The sequence below is a fragment of the Schistocerca cancellata genome, chromosome 4 (genome assembly GCF_023864275.1).
Source record: "Schistocerca cancellata isolate TAMUIC-IGC-003103 chromosome 4, iqSchCanc2.1, whole genome shotgun sequence".
Lineage (NCBI taxonomy): Eukaryota > Metazoa > Arthropoda > Insecta > Orthoptera > Acrididae > Schistocerca > Schistocerca cancellata.
The window spans coordinates 680600924-680619137 of NC_064629.1; positions in this window are offsets into that span (position 1 = coordinate 680600924).

Below are 18214 nucleotides of genomic sequence, written 5' to 3' on the forward strand. Positions count from 1 at the left end.
ATTTTTCGTTCTCAGGATAGCACGAACTCCTTCTTTGACTAAATTTATGAGTTTCTCACAGTCCATGTTTCGTTGTCTTGTCAGCCTATATGACTGATGAAAACAAACTGATTTGAATTGCATCGATTGTCGTCCTAAATCTGTTGTGTACTACGTGAACATTATTACAGACCGTCTGTATCTTTTCATGTATGGAGTCTTGCGTGATGGCGATGGTATCTTCCAGCAGCATAATGTATTACGTTCAAAATGTGGACCAATATGCTAGTAAGCACGTCGTCATGCGTGATGTTTTGGCCCGTCGGACTATGCTGCATTAGCTTTTTTTCTTCGCTTCCCTACTTTAGTGATCGAAACCCTTTTCTAGGTTTTCTGAGAATGATTGCAGTGACATTGAATCTCCTTATATGTTTCCTTTTTCGTTTGTAAACATCCCACTAGCCCGTTGATGTAACGGATACTGTAGGACCGATGAATATCTTTTGTCGGTATGCTGACAGGTTGAGTCAATCCTTTCTGTCTCATGGACTGTCGGTAAAGGTTAAGTTGATGTTTTGAAATCTATAAATCCCAAAGAACCGATGTCGTGCTATATCCACTTACAATCTGACTTGTGCCTCTGCCTGATTTCATTGCAGTGTTCCTCTATAAAGTTGGAGAATTCCAGTGCACGTTACGGAAAGGAGGCTGAAAGTTCTATAGGTCATTTTTCAAGACACTTTACTTATGGATCAGAATGACTACTATGTTGCTCCAGTTGCTCCAGATTGGGGAAATTGTCTTTCTCCGTATACAATTTCGCAAGTTCATTTAGTTTAATTTTTTCCTCCAGGTTTAATCATCTCTTAAAATATCATCATCTTTCTCTGCCTTTTCTGTATTCACAGCTCTAATTTTGCGATTCAAGTCATAAACATAGGTAGTAAATAATGAAAATAAAGAACTTCGACACTGTTATTTTTACTGTTAAAAGTGTTGTTTGATGGTGAAACCTTGTCTCGAAACGAGTCGCAAAGGTCAACGTAATTATGCGTTTGAACGGATATGTTTAGCGATAAATTTAGGTCATTCTTAGATGTTCGCAATTGAAAGTCAGCAGTTCTCTGTTTGCTTATAAGTTTTATTTACTAATGCTCATCCAGGTTCGCATCTAAAACTCATCACTTATAGTTCATGCTTCAAAGACCTGAGGAGGTAATATGAAAGATAGCTACTATGTTTTTAATAGATAAAGCATTATATGAAGGGGCGGATCCAAGGTTCAGTTCTTGGGAGGCGGGGAGGCTCGGAGAAGTCTCCTCCTCCCTCCCCCCTCCGACCCTCCCTCCCCCCCCCCAAATATAACTTCCTTTCGACCTCATTTCTAATGTATCACGGATGTGTACAATTTGTATAACAACATCACTAAAATATTTAAATATAATAATGAAGTGTTTGCGTCAGTGAATCGTACATTGCTTTAGCATAACGTGCAAGAAATTGTAATTCAGAAAAATATATCCTTTGGAAGCTGTACTGTAAGTCTGCCTGTATATTTATATGAATTCGCCACCAAGTCTGTAGCTAGTATGGCAATTAGTAAATGAAAGAGAAGTACGATTTAATCAATACGCTCGAGTAAGATCGTTATTAAATGAAATGTTCGCATCCCATTGGCGATGTATTAATGAGGGTGAGAATCGTACCTGCTGCTCTAACCGTTACTTTCACCATCTTAAGATAAAAATTAGCTTCCCTTGAAAGATCTTTCTGTCTCTTAGAACATGGCACCATGGATATTAGAACTTGCATCAGGTGGTTCAGATTAAAAGTGCTTGAAAAATTGCAGACCGGGAAAATATACAGAAAAGTAGCAGATGCTAGAAATTCAACATATTTCGGTATATTAACTCAGTGAAACCAAAGAGAAGCGAGGAAGCCTACTAAAGTTGTGGTGATTGCTTGTTTTCTACGGAAAAAAATATATGAATAACTATACGAAAACGTCCGTTACGAAATTAGGCACCTCAAGGTCACAATCCGCCGACGATAGGCGCTTTGCTTCGGCCGCCCCATAGCTTTGTTGCCGCTTGTACACTGTTTAACAGTGGAGTAGGTCAGCGCCAGCTGAATGTTCTGTTTTTCCGTACGATATCTTGTGTTCATGTGTGGATTCAGTCTTCGTGGAGCGGTCCATTGACGTTTGTTTGGTAGTAAGCGAAATGAAGAAGCAAGGGCTTAAGTGTAGTGCTACTCCGGTCGGTGTGTTTAAAGACAACGTAAACAATCAAAAATTTTCGTATCGAACGTACTGAAGAGTTTTTACTCATCTGGCCAACAGTGAAAAAGCCAAGAGTAATATAAATTTTGCGCCATAAAGTGACAACAAAACCTTGTGGTATTTCATAATCGGCTGTATTCCCTATTAACGGCGCAGTAACATCAGCAGAATCTCAAGATGTGAACACATGTTTTACTTCTCCAAGAAAAGGACATCAATGAAAACGGAAATTATGTAATTTGTCGACTTTGACAAAAAGTTAGTGCGTAGAACCGTGTTTCGATAATACGACGCAGGAAGGTATCCTACGACTACAAAAATACAGAGTGATCCCCATGAAAAAATTAATTATTCTGGGTCGAAGACCTCCGTTCTTTGTCTTCTCTGCTCCCTTGGGTTTTGATTCAGAAAGTATTATGAGGGACAAAAAATTTTAATGGAATACAGAAACACTAGTTGTTGTTGTAGGTGTCGTCGTCGTGGTCTTCAGTCTGAAGACTGGTTTGATGCAGCTCTCTGTGCTGCTCCGTCCTGTGCAGACCTCTTCATCTCCGAATAACTACTGCAACATAAATCCTTCTAAATCTGCTTATTGTATTCATCTCTTGGTTTCCCTCTACGATTTTTACCGCCCCCCCCCCCCCAACATTTCCCTAGAATACTAAATTGGTGACCCCTTGATATCTCAGATCTCTCCTATCAACCTATCCCTTCTTTTAGTCAGGTTGTGCCACAGATTTCTTTTCTCCCCAGTTTTATTCAGTACCACCTCATTGGTTAAGTGATCTACCCATCTAATCAGAAGCATTCTTCTGTAGCACCACATTTCAAAAGTCTATTCTCTTTGTGTCTAAACAGTTTGTCATCCATGTATCACTTCCGTACATGGCTACCCTCCAGACAAATACCTTCAGAAAAGGTTTCCTAACACTTAATTCTATATATGATGTGAACATATTTATCTTCTTTAGAAACGCGTTTCACACAATTGCCAGTCTTCATTTTATATCCTCTCTACTCCGGCCGTCATCTTGCTACCCAAATAGCAAAACTCATCTATTACTTTAATTGTCTCATTTCCGAATCTAATTTCCTCACTGTCACCTGATTTAATTAGACTGCACTCCATTATCCTTGTTTTGCTTTTGTTGATGTTCATGTTACATCCCCCTTTCAAGCCTCTTCGAAGTCTTTTTCTGTCTCTGACTGAATTACAATGTCGTCGGCAATCCTCGGAAGTTTTTATTTCTTCTCCTTGGACTTCAATTCTTACTCCCAATTTTTGTTTTGTTTCTTTTACTGCTTGTTCAATGTGCAGATTGAATAACATCAGAGATAGGCTACAACTCTTGTCTCACTCCCTTCTCGACAGCTGCTTCCCTTTCATGCCTCTCATCCATTATGACTGCCGTCTGGTTGCTGTACAAGTTGTAAATAACCTTTCGCTACCCATATTTCACCCCTCCAACCTTTAGAATTTGAAAGAGAGTGTTCCAGTCAATATTGTCCAAAGCTTTCCCTACGTCAACAAATGTTATAAACTTAGTTTTGCCTTTCCTTTATCTACTAAGATAAGTCGTAGGGTGATTCCAACTGATCTTCCCCGAGAACGACTCGTAAGAATTTTTCCATACTTCCGTAAAGAATTAGTGTTAGTATTTTGCAACCATTGCTTACTAAACTGATAGTTCGGTAATTTTCTTACCGGTCAGTAACTGCATTCTTTGGAATTGGAGTTATTACATTCTTCTTGAAGTCTGAGGGTATTTCACCTGTCTCATGCATCTTGCACATCAGATGGAAGAGTTTCGACTTAGGTCTTCAATGATCTCTCAAATTCTTCTCGCAGTGTCGTATCTCCCATCTCATCTTCCTCTGCATCCTCTTCCATTTCTATAATATTACCATCAAGTTCATCTCCCTTGTATAGACCCTCTATATACTCCTTCACCGTTCAGCTTTTCCTTTTTGCTTAGGATTGGTTTTCCACCTCAAATCGTGACATTCAGACAGCTGCTTCTCTTTCTCCAAAGACCTCTTTAATTTTCCTGTAGGCGGTGTCTCTCTTTTTGTGAAATATGCTTCTAAATCCTCACATTTATCCTCTAACCACTCTTGTTTAGCCGTTTTGCAGTTACTAGCTATCTCATTTTTTAGACTTTGTATTCCCTTTCGCCTGCTTCCTTTGCTGCATTTTTATATTTTCTCCTTTCATCGTTTAAATTCAGTACCTCCTGTGCTGTCCAAGGATTTTTACTAGGCCTCGACTTTTTTTTTGCCTATTTGATCCTCTGCTGCCCTCACTATTTCATCACAGAAAGCTACCCATTCCTCTCCTACTGTATTCCTTTCCCCTGTTATTGTCAACCTTTGATTAATGCTCCCTCTAAAACTGTCAACCATCTCTGGTGCTTTCAACTTGTCCAGATCCCATCACCTTAATCTACAGTCTATAATGAATAAATTGTGGTCAGAGTCCACTTCTGCCCCTGGAAATGTCTTATAATTTAAAATGTGGTTCCGAAATATCGTGTATTACTATTATATAATCGATCTGAAACCTTCCGGCCGGCCGGAGTGGCCGTGCGGTTCTAGGCGCTACAGTCTGGAACCGAGCGACCGCTACGGTCGCAGGTTCGAATCCTGCCTCGGGCATGGATGTGTGTGATGTCCTTAGGTTAGTTAGGTTTAATTAGTTCGAAGTTCTAGGCGACTGATGACCTCAGAAGTTAAGTCGCATACTGCTCAGAGCCATTTGAACCATTTGAAACCTTCTGCTGTCTCCAGGTTTCTTCAATGTATAAAATCTTCTTTCATGGTTCTTAAACCAAATGTTAGCGATGATTAAATTATGCCCTGTACAACATTCTGCCAGATGGATTCCTCTTTTATTTAACCGATGACTCTGCTATGGCTGACTTAGTTTTACGTTTTATTCGGGCAGGGGGTTTTTATTCTTTAATCTGAGTGTTTCTGTTTTATTTTATTGTTTTGTGTTGATTCTGGCCTTTGGCCTACGGTTTTAAACTCAGTTTTTAATGTGTTTTCGGTGGTTGGCTTTTCCTTTTTTTGTTCCTATGGTCGGCCAACCACCATCACACTCCGTGTGATTTTATTTCGTTTTGTCCGGTCCTTGTCTATGTTTCTTTTGTTCTGTGTCGTCTGTCTCCTATTCTGTTGAACATTTTTTATTCTCTGTGGGTACTTTTAGTATTTTGGAAAAAGGGACCGATGACCTCTGCAGTTTGGTCCCTTTAATCCTTAAACCAACCAACCTCTTTTATTCCTTTCCCTCAGTCCATATTCACCTACTGGTTTTTCTTCTTGAGGGTATTATTGTTCCGTCTTTACAACTGGAAGAAAACCTGCCTGAGAAAACCACGTATTTTCTTGTAGTTGTAAAGACGGTACAAAAATACGGTCAAGAACTGTAAAGCAACCGCGGACAATACGGCCCACAAATGAACAGTTTATTTTTCCTTCTCTTTCTTTTCCTACTGTCGAATTCCAGTCCCCTATCGCAGTTAAAGGTTCGTCTCCCTTCTTCAATCCCTTCATCATCTGCGGACCTAGCTGGCATATAAACGTGTACTGGCTTTGTGTGTGTCTTTGCTACGATAATGCGTTAACTATGCTAAAACCTGGGTTTCACAAAACCACACTCAACAATATACGTGTTTTGCTCGACTTCAACGGAAATACTGGCCTGAAAGTATCTGTAGTTACTTTTGTATAGCTATATCGGCGATTTGGGTGATGGGTGCAGTGATGAAAGGTCAGTAAGAACTGTAGATAAAAAGAAATGATGAAGGGTCAGTAAGAACTGTAGATAAAAAGATTTTCTGGAAGTAGGGAATATTCTCGGTCGTATAAAGGCGAGACATCGGAACTAAATGCCTGGCGGCAGCATACAAGTACTCACTCGCTGTCGCGCACGGAGTCTCTTGCAAATAAAGTGCTTTTATACGTGACACGATGCAATAATGATGTCGTAGATGTTACCAAAGTTACTTTCATAGTTTTCTTAACAGTTTTCTCGCAGAAAGTTTCTACAAGGTCCAACAGAACACAAATTCAACAGCAACATTTTTCGTTACACAGGCGAAACAGTTTCGCATCTCCTACGTATTTTAATTTTTGGCTTGGAATACTTTTATATTTTCACGGTAAAGTATATATCAGATGCATATGTGAACTTTGAGAATGTTCATGTATTATTTTCACTCGAAATTTGTCGGTGGTTCTATTTTTTCCATAGGTTGAAGTAAGAAACATATCTTCAAAATTTCATGTAACAGTAGTTAACTAGAGAGGTCTAATATTATTTTCGGATTTCTTACTAACATCTGAAATTCTCAATAACTTCAGTACCGTAGGACGGTGAAATGGCCAGTGCTTTAGGATGGTGAGACGACGTTGAGGTGCCTATAGTAATAATGAACAAGCTCTTTCCAGTCCCTCGCGAGTTCTAACTGGACGCTAAGCGAGTAATACTGCTATGAGAAAAGAGAGAAGACATTGATTGCCCATGAGGGCGTCAGAACTCGTTGCAAAAGCGGAATGAGCAGCGAGCTTACCGTAAGTGTTTCATAGCGATATTTGGAGCTGCTCGTAGTGTAGACTGCTTGCGCATGTATTCGCGACACACGATTACATCTTCTCGAGACGCAACCGAAATGCTACCGTGATGTAAACTCTGCGTTTCTAGCTCCAAATTGATGGAGAGCAGAATATGGTGTAAGCTAAGAAGGTGGCAGACTACTACACTGCCAGTCTTCATAAACGATGAATATCAAACGGACGAGACGAGAGGTTGTGTTAAGTGGAAGAGCAAAAAAGGAAGCCGACCCTCCGCTCTGTCCAGCACAGCTATACGCGCCTGTGGGTACACACAGAGAACGCTGATTAGCCTGCTAGTCATAAAAGCAACAGTCCCATTACCAGCAGAACGCCACGCGCTCTCCATCAGCTCTGCAGTCTTTCTCACACGATTTTACAGAAAATGTTCATTAAAAAGAATTGAGTTTTAGGTTGTGTATCGCTTTATACGAGGGTTGGAACTTTAATAGTGGCAACTATTTATTTACAGCTCGTACAAAATTTGATACGTGTTTCAAAGTTTTACTGACCTTCAAAGTAGTCACCAGCATTGTGTATAACCCGTTGCCAGCGATGCGAAAGTCGTCCATGTTCTGGGACAGCGAGGGCGTAATCCTTACCCATTGCGTTCCAAAGGGCACTACGGTAACAGGTGCGTCCTACGAAAATGTTTTGAAGAACAAATTCCTCCCTGCACTGCAACAAAAACGTCCGGGAAGGGCTGCGCGTGTGCTGTTTCACCAAGACAACGCACCCGCACATCGAGCTAACGTTCCGCAACAGTTTCTTCTTGATAACAACTTTGAAGTGATTCCTTATGCTCCTTACTCACCTGACCTGGCCCCTAGTGACTTTTGGCTTTTTCCAACAATGAAAGACACTCTCCGTGGCCGCACATTCACCAGCCGTGCTGCTATTGCCCCAGCGATTTTCCAGTGGTCAAAACAGACTCCTAAAGAAGCCTTCGCCGCTGCCATGGAATCATGGCGTCAGCGTTGTGAAAAACGTGTACGTCTGCAGGGCGATTACGTCGAGAAGTAACGCCAGTTTCATCGATTTCGGGTGAGTAGTTAATTAGAAAAAAAATCGGAGGCCTTAGAACTTGAATGCACCTCGTAATTAAGGCAAGTCTTTTGGTCCAGACTGTATACCAGTTAGGTTCCTTTCAGAGTATTCTGATACATTAGCTCCATACTTAACAATCATATGCAACCGTTCGCCCGACGAAAGATCCGTGCCCAAAGACTTTAAAACTGCACAGGTCACACCAATATTCAAGAAAGGTAGTAGGAGTAATCCACTAAATTACAGGCCCATATCTTTAACGTCTATATGCAGCAGGATTTTGGAGTAGTTATTGTGTTCGAACATTATGAATTACCTCGAAGAAAACGGTCTGTTGACACACAGTCAACATGAGTTCTTGTGAAACACAACTAGCTCTTTACTCGCATGAAGTGTTGAGTGCTATTGACAAGGGATGTCGGATTGATTCCGTGTTTCTGGATTTCCGGAAGGCTTTTGACACTGTACCACACAAGCGGCTTGTTGTGAAATTGCGTGCTTGAGGAATATTGTCTCAGTTACGTGACTGGACTTGTGATTTCCTGTCAGAGAGGTCAGGTCACAGTTCCTAGTAATTGACGGAGAGTCATCGAGTAAAACAGAAGTGATATCTTGCGTTCCCCTTTGCTGTTCCGTATCTACATAAACAATTTGGGAGACAATCTGAGCAGCCGTCTTAGGTTTGCAGATGACGCTGTCGTTTATCGACTGGTAAAGTCATCAGAAGATCAAAACAAATTGCAAAACGATTTAGAAGAGATATCTGTGTGGTGCGAAAAGTAGCAGCTGACCCTAAATAACGAAAAGTGTGAGGTCATCCACATGAGTGCTAAAAGGAATCCATTAAACTTCGGTTACATGATAAATCAGTCAAACCTGAAGGCCGCAAATTCAACTAAATACCTAGAAATTACAATTACGAACAACTTAAATTGGAAGGAAAACATAGAGAATGTTGTGGGAAATGTTAACCAATTTTATTGGCAGGACACTTAGAAAATGTAACAGATCTGCTACGGAGACTACCTACATTGTCCGTCTAGTACTGTTCTATAGTACTGCTGTGCGGTGTGGGACCCTTACCGAATAGGATTGACGGAGTACATCGAAAAAGTTCAGAGAAGGGCAGCTCGTTTTGTATTATCACGAAATAGGGGAGAGAGTGTCTCTGAAATGATATAGGATTTGGGGTGGACATCATTAAAACAAAGGCGTTTCTCGTTGCAACGGAATCTTCTCAAGAAATTCCAATCACCAATTTTCTCCTCCAAATGCGAAAATATTTTGCTGACACCGACCTATATAGGGAGAAGCCATCACCATCATAAAATAAGGAAAATCAGAGCTTTAAAGAAATTCAGGTGTTCGTTCTTTCCGCTCGCTATACGAGATTGGAATAATTGAGAATTGTGAAGGTGGTTCGATGAACCCTCTGCCAGGCACTTAAATGTGATTTGCGGAATATCCATGTGGATGTAGAAAGAAAGAATTGTATAGTATCTGCAGCAGTGTAACATTTCGGTATAAAATAGCGAGGCCATGAAGAAACGAACTTTTTGACACATTATTTACATAGCTAGCAACATCTGTGCGTAAAATATTTCAGTTGCCCCTCAAATCACCAGTCAAGTATTTCTTAATTACTCTGTTTACTTTCAGGTAATTAAACCTTTATATTTTACAGACCACACGCTGGTCATTTTGATATCCCATTCGTCTATTTCCGAGTCCTCGTTAGGCTATGAAAATATGGACAAAAATCCAGTGTGTGATTTCTAGAGTGTCCTGTTTTCGCTCCGCTCAAACGTTTGACCAAAAATGCCGGGTGTAGTAAACTATGCAAGTATCAAATTGTCAACAGGGGATCTTAGCGGACCGTAGACTGTTTAATGTTACTGTGCATAAATATTATGCAATATTGTTCTAGTTCTCCCTTAACTACTTAATAAAAATGTGCAGTAATGTGTAGTATTGCGCTCTAAGGACGCGGTACCTATTGAAATTGCTGTATGTTGTTGCAAGCAGAAGGAAAAAAGTTGGATGAAAAATTGATATAAGAAGCTTCATAAATTCACTCACGAAACCTTGCTGAGAGAGTTGAGATTGAACGAAACAGATAATTATAAGTACTTTTTTCGCATTGATAGTCTAGTATTTGATAAGATACTGGAAATGGTTGTCACCATTTAAAATAAAAATATTTCAGAACAAACAAAGATCGTCCCTCATAGCTCTGTGATACATTCCTCTGTATTTAGTGAGTAACAACTCATAAGCTCATTAGAATCATTCTTAATTTTCCTGTTTTTTAAATTCGAACGCCATATAATACTGGCAGTAAAGTTCTATGCACTCTAATATAAATGATCTTTCGTCTTGGGTTGGATTCATTTTAGTATTGATCACGAAAGTAAACAATAAAAATATTTCAGAACAAACAAAGATCGTCCCTCATAGCTCTGTGATACTATCCTCTGTATTTAGTGAGTAACAACTCATAAGCTCATTAGAATCATTCTTAATTTTCCTGTTTTTTTTTTTAAATTCGAACGCCATATAATACTGGCAGTAAATTTCTATGCACTCTAATATAAATGATCTTTCGTCTTGGTTTGAATTCATTTTAGTATTGATCACGAAAGTAAACACAAATACGTGCAGAGACTGTAATTCAGTGAAGCACGTGATGTTATGTTAATAATGACCATAGAGGGCACAATATTTTTGAGATAGTGCAATTTAAGTATTTCAGAAGTTTCCCGTTTGCCCATGTTATTGCTCATTCGGAAATACTGAACTGTAATACTGACTTTCTAGGGGCCACTTTAGGGCACACCGTGTCACTTTCTAGGGGCCACTTTAGGGCACACCGTGTCGTTTGCGTTTGTACCGAAGACAGAAATGGTGTACAAGCAAGAAGGCGGCTGAGCGAAGCGTTCTGCGCAGAGAGAGAGAGAGAGAGAGAGAGAGAGAGAGAGAGAGAGAATTTGCGACGTCGCCAGTTTGCCTTCTGCGCGCTGTCATTCCAACACGAGGCGGACAGCTGGGCTGGATGCAAGCGCATGCGCGGGCGTAGCAATTCGTTATCGGTAGGAGCGTAGTCAATCCAGCGAAAATACTGTGCACCTCATAAACATTATGCTGCTGCTTTTTTAGACAGTGCCGTTCTGTGCCACTACGACAGAACCGTGATTTTCGATCATGGAAACTAGGAGGTTGATGGACGATCGAAGTACCTACATCTATTTACTTCCAAACCACTGAAGCGCATGTGAGAAGGTACTTTCCATTGTACCACGTAGCGTAGATCGTTCGTGAATGGAGCGTAACAAGAATGACCGCTTAATGCCTCTGTGTGTGCTGTAATTAATCTTATCTTGCCTTGTCTTCGCAGTCCCTACTGAAGAAACACTTCGGAGACTGTAGTATATTCAAAGATTCTGTACTTATTACTCGTTCTTGAGACTTTGAAGGGATTTTTTTTTAATTTGTGGGGGGGGGGGGGGGGGGAGGGTAGTAGATTATTTTCAAGCGTCTGCCAGTTCAGATTTTTCAAAATTTCCGTGGCGCCCTCCTGTGAGTCAAACAAACCTCTGACAATTTGTGCTGCCATTCTTTGTAAACGTTCAAGATCACTTGTGAGCTCTATTTGATATGTGTCCCACAGACTTCATTATTATTCGAGGATGGGTATCCTTTGTAGGCTATTGTTTTCACCAAATACACTTGGTAGCAAACATAAATAGCTGGTAGGAAGAGAACCCCACATCACTAAACGTGGTTGCTGTTATGAAGTCACTTGCTTGCACGCAGCAAGTATCCAGCCTCGTCACAGTCCCAAATATATTGGGGGGGGGGGGGGGGAGGTAACGCAGATCAACAGCAATTTAGGCTGACTTCTTAAAGAAAAGTTACACTACTTAAGTACGCAGCTGGTGGTGCGTGGCAGTAGTTTAAAGTTAACTTGCGCTGCACTGTCTCTAACTCTGATCCAGTGAACGATAACTACTATCACATGTAGAATGATCAGTTTGGTTTTTCTTGGCTGCAACTACAGATACGGTCCTGGTGCTGTTTTGAGGTACTGTTGATACTCCTGATACTGACTCTGATACTGACGTGCGGAGCCGTCATAGAATGAGTGCATTTTCTAATTATCCTGTTAATGAATCTAATTCTTCCATCTTCTTTGACATTGACTGAGCCTATGTGGTCATTTAATTTCATATCATCACAAACTCTTACACTCAGGTATTTCTGTGAGTTGACTCATTGGCAATAATTTGCAATGCAACCATGAATGTGACAAACCACACGCCCAAAGTATTAATTAGTATAATTCTTACCTATTTCAGGCCCGACTAAGATGAACGCAGTGCTCGTAAAATTATGGTGATAGACTCTGTTAACAGAATCTCTACTAATTGATCGTCTTCAAGTTTAGGTGTGCATGTCTCTTGTAAGTCTGCCAATGCACAGACCGTAATGCTTTACGTGAGACACTCTCGACGACTGCAGTTTTAAACTTACCCTTTTTTTTCTAAAACTTAGTTTCATCTGCGCTCATATCAGCTCGGTGTGATTATAATTATAGTCTTACGGTGGCACTCTAATAAGATAGTGCCCGTGTTGTTTTGCGTTCTCATATATTTCGTAGGACAATTTTCAGGCTTACAGGCAGTGACAGGGAGCATAAATTCCGTTCTGGTTTGTAACGAGTTATGGGGAATCCCGTTACTCAATAATCGTGTGATAATATCGTATTTTCTGATTTTTATAGTTAGGAGCTATGCTGTTTTTCACTGCGTGGTTTCTGCTGTTGTCCATCACAGTGACCGTGAACTTGGGAGAAGTTTGGAAGTAACTTGTTTGTAAACCAGTGTCTTAAAACGCCGTACGTCATGCCTTAAACATTAGTTTGCTCTGATGATACTTTGTGGGTCCTTTGTAAACGACAATAGGGCGACCTTCCATGCCCGCCAAAATTTTCATATCGTCAAGCCCATCGCATTTATCTTGCATTGATCTATTTTGTATGTGTAATTAATGCGATTTGTTTCACTGTCTCAGATTTCACGCGTTCTTCCTTGTAGCTACGACATCGCTCCTCTCCGTACGTAATTTCCTGCCATCAGTCATTTTAATATGCCTGAAGCCTATGTCCTATAATGCATTCATCGTCATAAAAAGACCTGCACCCAGAAGAACAAGGCGGATTGCGATCTTTGTTGACAGGCAGGCAGATGGTACCACACACGCGAAATGATTACACTTACAAGGGAAACTCGCGATCGCACCCCCCCCCCCCCCCCTCCCTCAGATTTAGTCGTAAGATGACTCAGTGAATAGCCCGTCAAAAACTGAACACACATCAAGCATTAAAACAGGAAGAAGGTGTACTGAATCATGAAAAAGAAAGCCAAATACACTCCTGGAAATTGAAATAAGAACACCGTGAATTCATTGTCCCAGGAAGGGGAAACTTTATTGACACATTCCTGCGGTCAGATACATCACATGATCACACTGACAGAACCACAGGCACATAGACACAGGCAACAGAGCATGCACAATGTCGGCACTAGTACAGTGTATATCCACCTTTCGCAGCAATGCAGGCTGCTATTCTCCCATGGAGACGATCGTAGAGATGCTGGATGTAGTCCTGTGGAACGGCTTGCCATGCCATTTCCACCTGGCGCTTCAGTTGGACCAGCGTTCGTGCTGGACGTGCAGACCGCGTGAGACGACGCTTCATCCAGTCCCAAACATGCTCAATGGGGGACAGATCCGGAGATCTTGCTGGCCAGGGTAGTTGACTTACACCTTCTAGAGCACGTTGGGTGGCACGGGATACATGCGGACGTGCATTGTCCTGTTGGAACAGCAAGTTCCCTTGCCGGTCTAGGAATGGTAGAACGATGGGTTCGATGACGGTTTGGATGTACCGTGCACTATTCAGTGTCCCCTCGACGATCACCAGTGGTGTACGGCCAGTGTAGGAGATCGCTCCCCACACCATGATGCCGGGTGTTGGCCCTGTGTGCCTCGGTCGTATGCAGTCCTGATTGTGGCGCTCACCTGCACGGCGCCAAACACGCATACGACCATCATTGGCACCAAGGCAGAAGCGACTCTCATCGCTGAAGACGACACGTCTCCATTCGGCCCTCCATTCACGCCTGTCGCGACACCACTGGAGGCGGGCTGCACGATGTTGGGGCGTGAGCGGAAGACGGCTTAACGGTGTGCGGGACCGTAGCCCAGCTTCATGGAGACGGTTGCGAATGGTCCTCGCCGATACCCCAGGAGCAACAGTGTCCCTAATTTGCTGGGAAGTGGCGGTGCGGTCCCCTACGGCACTGCGTAGGATCCTACGGTCTTGGCGTGCATCCGTGCGTCGCTGCGGTCCGGTCCCAGGTCGACGGGCACGTGCACCTTCCGCCGACCACTGGCGACAACATCGATGTACTGTGGAGACCTCACGCCCCACGTGTTGAGCAATTCGACGGTACGTCCACCCGGCCTCCCGCATGCCCACTATACGCCCTCGCTCAAAGTCCGTCAACTGCACATACGGTTCACGTCCACGCTGTCGCGGCATGCTACCAGTGTTAAAGACTGCGATGGAGCTCCGTATGCCACGGCAAACTTACTGACACTGACGGCGGCGGTGCACAAATGCTGCGCAGCTAGCGCCATTCTACGGCCAACACCGCGGTTCCTGGTGTGTCCGCTGTGCCGTGCGTGTGATCATTGCTTGTACAGCCCTCTCGCAGTGTCCGGAGCAAGTATGGTGGGTCTGACACACCGGTGTCAATGTGTTCTTTTTTCCATTTCCAGGAGTGTAGAAACAGTGAACGATCCAAGAAGTGCAATAAAGAGCAGCTTCAAACAGCAACGGCTTCGTGGGAAAGTGGTCATCGTTTCCCACAACATTATGAACTGATCATCGGGTGCTTGAAATAATGGTTCTCTTTCTGTAGTCTTGGCAGTTGTCGTACTATGCATTGGTTATGGAATATGAGTCGTGTGGTAAGAATACGGCACCGTCGCAAGTATGAATAGTGAGAGAAGGCGAGATACCACATAGACGTCTCACAGACATGAAAACAACAAATAAACGGGCGTGAACTACGTTACAACAAAGGAATTCAAGAGACAAGCATCCAAAACGGAACGGAATTCCAAAAACCTTAAAAACATATGTTTTGACAGTACAGAGAAACTGTGTGATTGCGAAACTGTTGCGTTCATTTGTTGCAGCTTATATGACAAACTATTATGTTTTTATTATTTCCTTGCGAGGGATCACATTCATACGAACACCTAAATAGGACAAAGAGGCATATCTCACTCATTTACCAGTCGTACAAATTAAATGCTTCGATAAGAGATTCCTATCATATGACACACGTACTGTCACTAATGCCGTGTATGATACACCAGACGTGTTGTTTTCCGGTGGAGGATTCGGTTGACTTGTCGCCTTATCATCAAGCGTTTGCGGTTCCCATTCGGAAGCCACTTCCTTTCTACTGCTAATAGAGTAGTTGTGCAGAATCAACTGTCATAATAGGTCCCTACCGTACACCTCGCTGTTGCAAACGGACCTTACACCATGACACAGACACAAAAAGCGAAGGAAAAGAAAAAAGAAAAAAAGAAAATGGCACGAGGGAGGTTTGAATACGACTCGTCCGATTGACAGTCGAACACCGTAACCACTTAACCACGACGCCATTTCTATTTCCGGCTGCTCTATATTGCACTTCTGGTTCATGGACCGTTCACTGTTTCTATTTTGCTTTTTTTTTTCACACCAGTACACATTCTTCCAGTTTTCATGCTTGATCTGTGTTCAGTTTTTGACGGGCTGCGCACTGGGCCCTCTTACCTCTAAATCTGCGGGGAGGAGGGGGGGGGGGGGGCGATTAGGAGTTTTGGAGATTCTTTGTTAGAAGGAACAACATGTATTGTGAACATATCCACAGCTGCAAAGCACGCTCGAGAGGTGGCAGCAGTATGAGGATTAGAGTTGTTATGTTGAAATAGGGTATGGGCGTTTACGAACAGCAGAGCTACCGCTTGCAGGACCTCACCCATGTGCCGAGCGGCTGTCACGGAGCCCACAAGGAACGAACAGTGAGTAGACACCATAGGGTGACGCTTACCACACCAGTCGGGCGGGACGTGTGATGGGAGACAGCAAACAGCTCTTCGTAGCGCTCTCTATTGCGTCACCAGAGACGGCCAGATGGCTGTCGCCTCCAAGATAGAAGCGGGACTCGTCACTGAAGATGATCCGCTGCCTGTAAGCGTGTCCATCGGTGACGACACCAGGCGACTCGATCGCGACGCTGTGGGGGCGTCGTAACGGTAGTCGTGCGGCGAGCCCTGCGTCGAGCAGCCGCATGCCAAGGTATTAGCACTTACAGAACGTTGCATAGAAGGCAGGACAGCCCGGTGAACGGCCCTTATCGTTACCATCGGATCCGTTCGCACGTGGAGGGCAATCCTTAGGTGCTCCCTCCTTGTGGTGCATGTGGGACGTCCACATCTTACATGCGTACCTTACTGTATCCATTGTCTACAATCGTAGGCAATGGTGGTGTCCGTACGACCGGAATGGTGCGCAGTGGGACGATAGGACCACCGAGCCTCCCGCAGCCGATGCGGCCCCTCTCTAACTCGTTCAGCTGGGCAGCCAGTCGGACGTGTCGTTTGGGCATAGTGTGTGTTCAAGTGGTTCTCTACTGACGCTACACGTCGTACTGGCCGGCACGGCCGTCGGGGGCCCTAGTACATCAACCGACGTGCAAGACGTCACGACCCCACCCGCGCTCCCCGAGTGCGCGGCCAACCGTGCAAAAGTAATCATTGGTGTAGCTGATTGTATGCAATGTACCCACTCAGTTTGCAGTGGATCAGCTCTTTTTATGACAGTGAGTGTATTTGTAACATTGCTCATCGATTGGCGATAAAATTCACATCCTAATTTCATATTTGAAACTCAATTTGTGAAAGAAAACGCACGGAATTGGACAGCTCACGATTGCTGGGGAGAAGCTGTCAGCTGACAATAAAGCAGCTGCCAATTACCTAAAAGGATTTAAAGACCATGTTTCTTTTCAGAACTGCTTATCACAGCAAATTTACAACGCGGATGAAACCGGACTGAATTTTAAAACTATGCCTACCAAAAGTCTTGCTTCACAAGAAGAGAAATCTGCCCCAGGGTTTAAAATGAACAAACAGCGTTTAACTGTTTCTGTTTCCAGCAACGCCTTGGCAACTAACAAACTTCCGCTACTGGTAGTAGACAAATCGGCGAAACCACGAGCGTTCAAAAACATTAACATCAATTCACTTCCTGTCTATTATAAGAATAAAAACATGCTTGGATGGAGCGTGACTTGTTCAAGGAATGGTTCGAGCACCAATTTGTCCCTGAAGTGGCTGGGTCTAATAGGGAAAATGAATTGCCTGATCATCTTAAGTGTATGTAAATTGGTTATTTTTTGTATTTAACAGTGATAAAAAATGATTTTACAGAATTGTATAAAAGGAGCCGACATGTACATCACTGTAAGTAACCAACTTTCATTCCAGCTTGGTTTGAGGCGTTTTCATCAAGCTTAGGCCCTAGTATGTCTCTATTTAGCGTCCTTGTATAATAATAAGTGTACGTCTTTTCGTGAACGTCTTTTTAATTTCTCCTGTTTTTAAGTTTAGAAAAAAACTGTATTTTTTCTGAATTCTGTTCGGAATAGGCGGATTCGGAATAGTGGGACTGTACTGTATTTGTTTCACGTGAAAACCTTCCCCTTACTTTTGACATTTATTGTAATAGCTTTCCATATTTGTCTAGCATTTCATGAGTGCCATTTACAATATTGAGAAACTGTGTAATGCTACTTGAAGAAGTAACATCCATGGAAAACTCGACAAACGAGTTTCTCGGAATATATTGTTTTCTGTTATCCCAAAATTACGCAGAAATTAAAAGGTAAGAGCTAATACGCTGCCGCAGAACTCCGTTCTCCTTTGCGTTAAGCGATGATGTTTGTGGGAATCTTTCGTGGACCATTCACAAAACATTATAATTATTATCTCTGGTACATTTTAAAGCAACCACTATTCTAATTGGCCAATTTCAAATCGTTGTGTAATAACAGGACTGAAAATAGAATGAAACAGATCAAAGTAACAGAATGTTTCACGATCGGCTTTGCAGTTCCTCTTAATTGCGCTAGCTTACCGTTTAAAATAATTGTCAGATCAAAATGA